Below are 10,444 nucleotides of genomic sequence, written 5' to 3'. Positions count from 1 at the left end.
CCTTGGAGAACCTTTTATATCCAACCTTGGAAGGAATATAAAAGACACGACACCTTAACTTAGTGAAATGCGGCTCCCTTTCGGCTTAACCATTCCCCTTGGGGAACCCCTTGAACCCAACCTTGGAAGGAATTCAAGAGACATAACACTCTTATTATAAACTTAGTCTTATGCATATATGAAGGTTAAACCTAATCATACTATCTCTTTTACCTCGGATCCTTAAACGATCCTGCTAGAGGTAAACTTAAGCTTTGCTTATCTTACTTTGTGAATGGATACGAAATCGATTCACATCTTGCCATACTCGTATGGTTCTTTCTTCTTAATAAGATAATACTCTTAATATGTCTATGCGAAGAACTTAACTTCGCGTCTTACCATTCTAGGAATCTTGCTATCTCGCTAGTTCTCGACAACTATGTCGAGGCTCTAGTTCTTTCCCTTGCTTAGAGATTAACTTGCTACCCGATTCATAACTTGTTTCTATCGTATGCCATGCCTTACTAACATGCTTAATACTTGCCTCATATCATAAGAATCATGCTTTCTTTGATCATCATTTAGGACCTTGGGTTGAGGGGTTTACATTCATAAAAAGACACCACGGAGAAAACCGCATCGCCAAGCCCCATGCCTGCCTAAAGCGAGCAAAACAATGAGATTCTCACTGTCTTACTCGCCTAGGCGAGTGATTTCACTGGGGAGGCGAGTGGTTACTCGCCGTGGCGAGTTGGGGGCGAGCAGGACCCCCCATTCGCAGGTCTAGCTCGCCGTGGCGAGTAATAGCTCGCCGTGGCGAGTTAGGACAGTCCAGAACACTTAAAAATGGTATTTTTGACCCAAAAACCTCAAACCAAGTGTCTCTAAATGTTATATGACCCTTAGGATCATTAGAAACCTGTAAAACATAAACTCAGCAAGTATTCACAAGACAAGCAAGCATGGCATACAATTGGGGTAACTAAACTTATACTTAAACCCTAGAATTATCATGTTATTCGTATTCATTTAACATGGCATAACATAATCCCAAAGGGTAGGATAGCTATCTATAGAACTCACCTAATCAAAATCTTGAAGCATCAACAAGTTCCCAAGCAAAACCCTAGCTTTGTCCCACTTGCTTCCTTTAATCAAACCATCCAAATTTGTTGTTTTTCTTGGACACTAAGACACCATAATCTTTGCTTGATCATGAAGAAGCCATAACTTGATTCATTTTGAACTTACCAAGTACAAACCCTAACTTTGATCCTCTAGTTTTCTTGTGCTCATGATTTCATAAAAGAAACCTTGCTCTACTTGAACCAACCAAGGAACCATTGAATAAACAAACCCTAGCCTCATGGATTTTCCCTTGGTGAAGAGAAGAAGAATTGTGAGATCACCCAAGTTTCTAGTTGTTCTTAAGAGAGAGGAAGAAGAAGAAAACCATGATAAAAGATCCATCTCTAAACCTAGAATCCAAGAAGAAAGAAGTTTAGAAGCTTGAAGGAGGTTGGGAGAAGAAGGAATGGCGTGGGTGAAGAGAAGAGAGAAGGAAGAGAAAAGCTTATGCCAACTTAGAGAGAGAAAGAGAATTGGAAATGAGATATTTTTGGGATGAAATCAATTAAATATCCTTCCCTCGCGAAATTACCAAAATGCCCTTGCCTTTAAGCGTGTTAAAGCGACACTGATACTTACTCCGTAATAAGCTGATATTACATAATAAATATTCTCCATTAACTTTCTTTCAAAATACGTTCTCTGGGACGATCGATTGATACAGTTCAGACACTGACAGGCGGGATGTTACAGAATGATCTAGTTCGTGCGCCGGTCACGATGATTGTTTTTGGGTCGTGACATAACTCTTCTATCTCTATTAATAATGTGTGGTTGGTAGATGGTCTTAGAAATAACCTACTTAGCAATAGTCAGTCTTGTGATAGTGGTTATGATGTGATGTTTGATAAGACCAACTGCACAATAATCAACATGAATGATAAGTCCATAATATTCAAGGGAAAGAGGAAGAATAATGTCTATAAAATTAATTTCTCTGAACTGGTTGATCAGAACGTAGTTTTCCTTCTATCATTGAATGATAAGAAATGGTTGTCGCACAAAATGCTGGGACATGCTAGCTATAGATTAATCTCTAAGCTTAGTAAGTTACAATTGGTCAGTGGCCTACCAGACATTGATTATCATTGAGATGCACTTTGTGGTGCATGCTATAAAGGGAAAATTGTTAAGTCATCTTTTAAAACAAAAGACATTGTTTCAACCTCCAGACCCTTAAAACTACTCCATATTGATTTATTTGGACCAGTTAGCACTGCATCTATATATGGAAGTAAATATGGATTAATCATTGTTGATGATTATAGTATATGGACTTGGGTTAAATTCCTTAGAACTAAAGATGATGCATATGATGTGTTTAGTAACTTCTGCACTCAAATACAGTCTGAACAGGAAATGAAAATTTTAATGGTCAGAAGTGATCATGGTGGCGAATTTGAAAATGAGCCATTTCAATTTTTGTGTACAAAACATGGAATTGTCCATGAATTATCTTCTCCTAGAACTCCACAGCAAAATGGGGTTGTAGAGAGAAATAATATACCTTTACAAGAAATGGCTAGAAGCATGATTCATGAAAACAATTTGGCTAAACATTTCTTGGCAGAAGCAGTGAATACAACATGCTATGTTCAAAATAGAATCTATATTAGACCTATATTGGACAAAACAACATATGAACTCTTTAAAGGAAGAAGACCTAACATCTCTTACTTTAATCAATTTGGATGTACATGTTACATTCTAAATAATAAGGTCTACCTAAAGAAATTTGATGCCAAAGCCTAAAGAGGAATCTTTTTAGGTTACTTTGAAAGGTCAAAGGCATACAAAGTGTATAATTTGGAAACACAATGTGTTGAAGAATCAATGCACATCAAATTCGATGATAGAGAGCCTGGAAGTGAAATTCCAGAGTTAGTTGAAAGTTTTTCAAATATACAGGTGTCTGAAGATACTTCAGAACCTGACCAGACTCCAGAGTCTGATGAAATTCCAGAAGTTGATCCCACTCCAGAAGCTCACAATGAAGAAGCTTGTGATGAATCACAAGATGGTTCTCAGCAAGCTATCCAATCAATGAATACTTTCAAATACAAGTCTTCACATCTAGATGATCTTATCATTGGAAACAAAAAGAGTCCCAGAAGAACAATATCACATTTCAGACCATAAGAGTCTATGTTGGGATTGTTATTAGTGATAGAACCTGCTACTATAGATGAAGCACTTTCAGATGATGGTTGGATAGTAGCCATGCAAGAAGAACTCAATCAGTTTCAAAGGAATTATGTGTGGGATCTTGTAACCAAAACTGATTATAAGAACATTATTGGAACAAAATGGGTGCTCAGGAACAAGCTTAATGAAAAGGGTGAAGTAGTTGGAAACAAAGCCAGACTTGTTGCTCAAGGTTACAGTCAACAATAAGGCATTGATTATACTGAAACATTTTCTCTAGTTGCAAGATTGGAAGCAATCAGGTTACTTCTATCCTATGCAGTTAATCATGGCATTATATTATATCAGATGGATGTCAAGAGTGCATTTCTTAATGGTATGATATCTGAAGAAGTGTATGTCAAACAACCTCCTAGTTTTGAGGATCTTAAGCATCCTGACCATGTTTATAAGCTCGAGAAATCATTATATAGTCTTAAACGAGCTCCTAGAGCCTGGTATGATAGACTAAATAATTTCCTGACCATGCTTATAATTTCTTGAGAAAGATATTCTTGTTGTGCAAATTTATGTTGATGATATAATATTTGGTTCTACTAATGAATCTCTTTGCAAGGAATTTTCTAAGTTAATGCAGGATGAGTTTGAAATGAGCATGATGGAAGAATTGAAGTTCTTTCTAGGAATTCAAATCAATCAATGCAAAGATGGATTGTATGTTCATCAGTCAAAATATACTAAGGAGCTTCTCAAGAAGTTCAAGCTTGAAGACTGTAAAGAAATGAACACACCAATGCATCAAACCTACACCTTAAGCAAAGAAGATAATGGAACAAAGGTTGACCAGAACCTGTATAGAGGTATGATAGGTTCTTTGTTATATCTCACTGCATCTAGGCCAAATATTTTACTCAGTGTATGCTTGTATGCAAGATTCCAGTCAGATCCTAGAGAATCTCATTTAACAGCTGTTAAGAGAATCTTTAGATATCTGAAAGGAACAACAAATCTTGGACTCCTCTATAGGAAATCCTTAGATTATAAGTTGGTTGGATTATGTGATGCTGATTATGCTGGTGGCAGGATTGAAAGAAAATCAACCAGTGGAAACTGTCAGTTTCTTGGTGAGAATCTGATATCATGGGCTAGCAAAAAACAAGCAACTATTGCTTTGTCAACATCATAAGCAGAATACATCTCAGCTGTAAGTTGTTGTACACAACTACTTTGGATGAAACATCATTTAGAGGATTATCATATTAATAAAAACAATATTCCCATTTATTGTGATAATACTGCTGTTATCTGTTTGTCAAAGAATCCAATTATAAATTCTAGAGCCAAGCACATTGAAGTCAAACACCAATTTATTAGAGACTGTGTTCAAAAAGGAATTTTGGATATACAATTCATTGATATTGGACATCAATGGGATGATATATTCACTAAGCATTTAACTGTTGAAAGATTTGATTTTATAAAGAAAAATTTGAACATGCACTTTGTGTCTGATTAAATGCTTGTCTCTGAATAGGAATTTAGGTTCTGAAGTTGTTCAGAAGCTCTTCACTGAGGTTCTGAGGAAAATATGTTTATGATGATGTTAGCATCTGAACTCCAGAAGTCTGGATTTCTTGCTTCTGATAGTTACATAAGTGGAAAAGGTAGAAGTTACTTTGTGTGACATCTGTCCCAATAGTGTATTCAGTTTTCTATGAACCTATGACGTGGCTTATTTGTATTGGTTTATAACTAATAGGGCTATGATGTGAATTTTTGCTTTGAATTTACTATCTCACGCCCCCTATATCATTAATGTTTGTGTTTATTTGTCCCCTGTCTGAATTGCAAACGTTTTGCTAAAAACACTTAGACATACTCACACATTTCTCACACCACTTCCTACACTTTCTGTTATTGCGCCTTCTCTCTGAAAACTCTTCAATTTCAAAATTAATCACCTGGGAACCTAAATCTTCATTAATCATCATGGCTTCATCAAGTTCTAGTCAAGCTCTCCCAATGCAAATAGATTCTGGTGAATCTTACCATATCAAGCCTAGAACTATGGAAATCAGAGAAGATGAGTTGATCGTGCAAGTTGAAAGTCAGGTGTTGATCTTTCTAGCTATCTTCTACATCAAGACTTGGACATTTACTTTCGTATGCTAAATGGACCAACATATGAAGACCTTGTGAAGTACTTCTAGGTTAGGGCTGAAATATATGACAAGGAAGCTGCTAAGCTAGAAGAGGAACAGAAGACAATAGAGTTACACCACTAATCTATCATCCAATGCCTCCATTTTTTTTCCACTGGTTATTATTTTCCTTCTATAGAGAAGCCCTATTATAATTTTTTTCTCACTTCTTAAAATTTAATGTCCAGAAGTTAAAGAAGTCAAGTTCAAACAAATTCCAACGACACTTTCGACACTGGCGGTTTTAACGGACCCAAACTGTGTTGTCATTTTAAATTGTGGTGTAAGTTTTTGTAATGTTTGTCAATTTGTGTAACTTTTCTCAATTTGAAGTGTTGTTGAATAATATTCTATCTTTAATAAAATAAAAATTGTTTATGTTTGTCCATTTAAAGTGTTGTTGAACACAGTTCGTGAGTTATATCCTGAATACAGTTCATGAGTTATCTTCCGCACCAATCGGTTCATGTAACTACTAAACACCATATATAGGGAAAAAACGGAATTCCAGGTGATGACATCTCGTCATTACGTAAGTTTTATGTATTTTTTATCACAATTTGGAGTTCACAAGACAACTTATGTAGCAAGAAAAGCAGAAAACTGAAGAAATATGCATAGAAGCAAAACATGTCACGATTGGTTGAAAATGTGACACGATTTTAGAAGACAAAAAACATGATTTCGACGTTAAGGAAGACGTGTCACAATGGCAAAAACGTGACACGATTTGAGGAAACCCTAATTCAAATGTTTGTTACTACTACCTCCGTTCCTTTTTAAGTGTCACTTTATAACATTTTACACAAACCAAGACATTCAATAAATGTTACTTTTTCTTATACAATAATCTATATTTTTACTATATAGCCTTAGTCATTTAATATTTTATTTCATATATTTCTCTCTCCACAATAAATAAGTAAGGATAATGTTGGTAAAACAACATTTATTGTTGCATTGAACTTTGAAAGTGACAGTTAAATAGGAACAAAAAATTTCTCCAAAAGTGACACTTAAAAAGGAATGGAGGGAGTAAAAGGAAAACGTGTCGCGATTTAATTAAAACATGACACGATTTTAGGCGAAATTTTGTGCCTATTTAAGCTAAAGACTATTCTGAAAACAAGGGTTACGACTTGGAGAGAGAAAAGTGCGATTTTAAGACTACAAGACGGCTAGGAGGGATATTTCTTCACTCTTTAACCAGTTCATGTATGTATTGATTCCTCTAATGATTATGTTATTTGTAAACACCATTATGAGTAGCTAAATCCATTAGAGGTTAGGTCTGAGATGATCCTTTGTAACCCTAATTGAACCATGTTGCTGTGAAACTCTATTTATTGTGAATGACAATCTAGTTTTTATTCAATTCAATATTAGACCACCTAAGGAATTAGGGGCTGTAGTTTGAGAAGAGGGTCCTAACTTAAGGGATTGATTAGGGCTATTTTGTTAACTATCGTGGAACTAGAGAATCATTCATAAGAATAGGTGTAGTATACCAATTAGGGGAACATCGATGATTCGAAAGACCTAAACTCATCTCTCTCTTATTCTTAAAAGCAACTTTATTTTCTGTCGTTACTTTTATGCAATCAAACCAATCTACTGCCTAGTGGCAAAACAAAGAACGTTTACGCATCCTATTTTGCAACGTAATTGAATTATTGAGATTAAAACCAGTCCTTGTGGGAACGATATTTTTACTACTTCGATAATATATGGTACACTTGCCAAACCTCTATCACCAGGGAGCCTATGAGCAATGAAGGGGGTGTTACGATGAAAATAGCATATAAGGAAATACATTTGATATAACATAATTCGTTGAAGCAAATGGAAATGCACAACATATAAAGAATATTTAAGAAATTATAAGATATATTCAAAATTATAAAAAAATTGCAAGCATATAAGAAAGATGAGAGTGCCTTGATATACTAGCCTGAGAATGACGAGACTAATTGAATGAGGAATCATGTATTGAGATTCTAGTTGATGATTAATTCGCGTTCTTTAAATTTCAGACAAAACCTCACTTCCTTTTTGTGCTATTACGGATTTTAGCTAAGTGGATTTTAGCTAAGTATTAGTCCAATTGAGCCTATAAACATAGGTGTTCAAACCCAATTGACCCAATATAAACATAGGGGACCGTGACCTCTATTGGTCCCCTTTCTACCTCCGTCTTTGAATAATGGGGAGAAGGAAATTGATGAAGACTCTTTTTTCTCCCTTTAAAACTCTCGCGTAGAATTATGACTTAATTCTTAGACTTGGTGTTTTATATTTCTCTTTAATGCTTTAATTTTTGTGCTAAAACACTAACTCTAGTTGAATTCTCATCTATTCATTTTACCTTTGATTCAATAATTAATTTACAATTATTCCTCTATTCCATTGTCAATTGTGTTAATCCTTACAATGGGCCAGAAGAGCAACTTTCAAAGTTAATTAATAAATAAATTATTGTCCACTATTCCAACATATCAAGGTCATGAGTTAAAGATGTTGTTGTATAAGAGAAAATATGAAGAAAAAAAATAAAAAATAGGAAAGAACATCTTTGGGTGTATGATTCAGCAATGTGCATTCTAGTGTGTAAGAAAGATGTTGATGATATTTAAAGAAATTTGATGATATTTAAAGAAATTTGATGATATTTAAAGAAATTACTACTAAAGTTTTCATGGAATGACTTCTTAGCCTTATTACATGTTTATAAACTTCTAATTCTCCATTTTGTAATTTTTTTTTTTTTTTTTTACTTCTGGAGAGGATTGATATTAATGAGAATCAAGATATTATTAAACTTCATTCATATCATATATGCTAAACAATTAGACAAAATTATTTTGACAAACAAATTTTACAGATTTTTTAATCAAGGCAATAAGAATGAAAACCACAAGGCTATCTGAGACCACTAATATAGAAATTGACCATGAATGATTTGCACCCTTTGAATTAGAATGAGTAAAATCACCAGGTAAAACTGATTGATTCAAAATGCAAATTTTCAACTAAACCAGATGAACAAATGGATGCAACTTCCTGCCTCATTTGTTTAGGTCCTGAAGCAAGAACTCCCACACTTGACCCTTTGATTTCAAATAGAAGTCCTGTAAAAAGAAAGAGTGATTTTAATTCATGGAGATTGTTGTAAATATCTTATATTTTACAACTTTAAAATATATAAAAAATATTTTCTCTAGAGATAAATGACTTACTTTTAAGATCAGGTCTTTCACCATAATGCACATTAGTAGCTTGAACTAGGGACTGATATGGAACGCTTTCCAATTCTCTATCTGCATTGTAAATCATTGAAGTTGGTGAGACTGTTGGAGATGACCCTTCCACGCTCTGAATCTGGTTCGCTTCTTTAGCATTTTGTTTGTTCCATAAGACAGCTACACTTGAAACAACAGCTATCGACACACAGATTACTAGCATGTTAAGGAACGTCCTTAAAGGATCCGAGAATATTGCATTCGTGTTATGATCGATAGGGAAAATGTAGTAACGAGTAATGATCCCAATTATAATAAGGAAGATGATGAAAGAGGATGAGATTATTGCACCAAGCCAAAGTCAACTGTTTGGACCTAACATAGCATGTATTGGTTCATCAGATGGATTTGGTTTGAGCCATAGAGTTTGGGGATGAATTGGAGTATCTGGTTTAAACTCTTTGTCTCTTGGTTAACTTCTGAAGTTCCTCATATGAAAATTGCTTTTGTGACATTGATAATTTCATAATGACACAAGAATTACGCAAAAGCCCCCAGCGATTGTTAACTACCGTTGAGGAAGCCGGCAGCAGTTAACTGCCGTTGGTGTCAACGGTAGTTAACTGCCGTTGTGTTCGTAAGTCGTAATATATTCAAGATAGAACCCATCTTCCAGCCACTCTATCATCACCATCTCTCTCTAAAAATTCAAAATTTTCACTCTCTCTCTCTCTAAAAAAAAAACTCTACCAAATCATCCAAAAAAATTTCTACTAAATCACAAGTAAGTTATCACTTATGCTATTGTGATAAATTTTAGTTAGTATATATGTTTATATGTTTATAATTTTAGTTGTAGTTTAATTTGTAAATTTTAAATTTTTTATTTTTAATATAGCTATGTTGTAGATCTGAAATGTTATTAACATATATTATGAATACCTGTTATAATGGAGTTATATTGCTTAAATTTTTTTTTTTTTCGAATTTTATAAATTTTTTGGGGTTTGAATTTTTTTTAATATAGTTATGTTGTAGATCTGAAATGCTATTAACATATATTATGAATACCTGTTATAATAGAGTTATATTGCTTAAATTTATATTTTTTTGAATTTTATAAAATTTTTAGGGTTTATATAGGAATTTTAGGGTTTATGTAAAAATTTAACTACAAGTGTTTGAATGAGTTTTTCATTGATTATTTTTAATTTCTAATTGTGTAGATTTGAAACAATGGCTGGGTGGATCGACGTTCTGTTAGCCAATATATTTTACTAGCTGTAATAAATGTGGTCAAAGTATAGTTGACCTAGATTTAAAGAAGATTCGAACAGAGTGTTGTATTGAAAGCAAATTTAGGTTCGAAGATGGTAGAAGACTTCGACAGAGCAATTTTCGAAGGTGGTTATCAACAGTTATTCTTTAAGTCAGTTTGTATTTTAAGTTTGTTTTCAAATAAGCAAAACTGTCGACTTGTGGCAGTTGTAGTTTGAATTTCAAAGAAGTGTAGTTATTTCTAGACTTAGTATAAATAGTAGTTTTTCATAGGAAAAACGGGTCACAATTCCATCATACAAATTTACACTCAAAGTATCCGTATGGAAGCGAGAAACGAGTCACAAGTTGCAATGTATGAATCTGTGTACCAACTTTTGTTTAATCAATACAATTTACCTTTTTTTTCTTTAAGTGTTCTTGCACTTTACTTTATTAAGTTCGATTGAGTTCAAGTGGATTGAATTCGAT

At 34.0% G+C, this 10,444-nt stretch overlaps 1 long non-coding RNA gene across 1 annotated transcript; it reads right to left on the bottom strand.

The window, feature by feature from the left end:
• Positions 1 to 8,264: 8,264 nt before the first annotated feature.
• Positions 8,265 to 8,819, bottom strand: LOC146897798 (uncharacterized). The gene is made up of 2 exons (XR_015023735.1): positions 8,693 to 8,819; positions 8,265 to 8,584 (listed from the first exon to the last, which is right to left on the bottom strand). It is a non-coding gene; the product is annotated as an uncharacterized LOC146897798 (long non-coding RNA).
• Between the last annotated feature and the right edge of the window lie 1,625 nt (positions 8,820 to 10,444).

Source organism: Medicago sativa, chromosome 8, assembly GCF_051527215.1.
Source record: "Medicago sativa cultivar Bolivia chromosome 8, Bolivia_mono, whole genome shotgun sequence".
In the NCBI taxonomy this organism is placed as follows: domain Eukaryota; kingdom Viridiplantae; phylum Streptophyta; class Magnoliopsida; order Fabales; family Fabaceae; genus Medicago; species Medicago sativa.
This window is presented reverse-complemented; position numbering and strand designations above follow the sequence as displayed.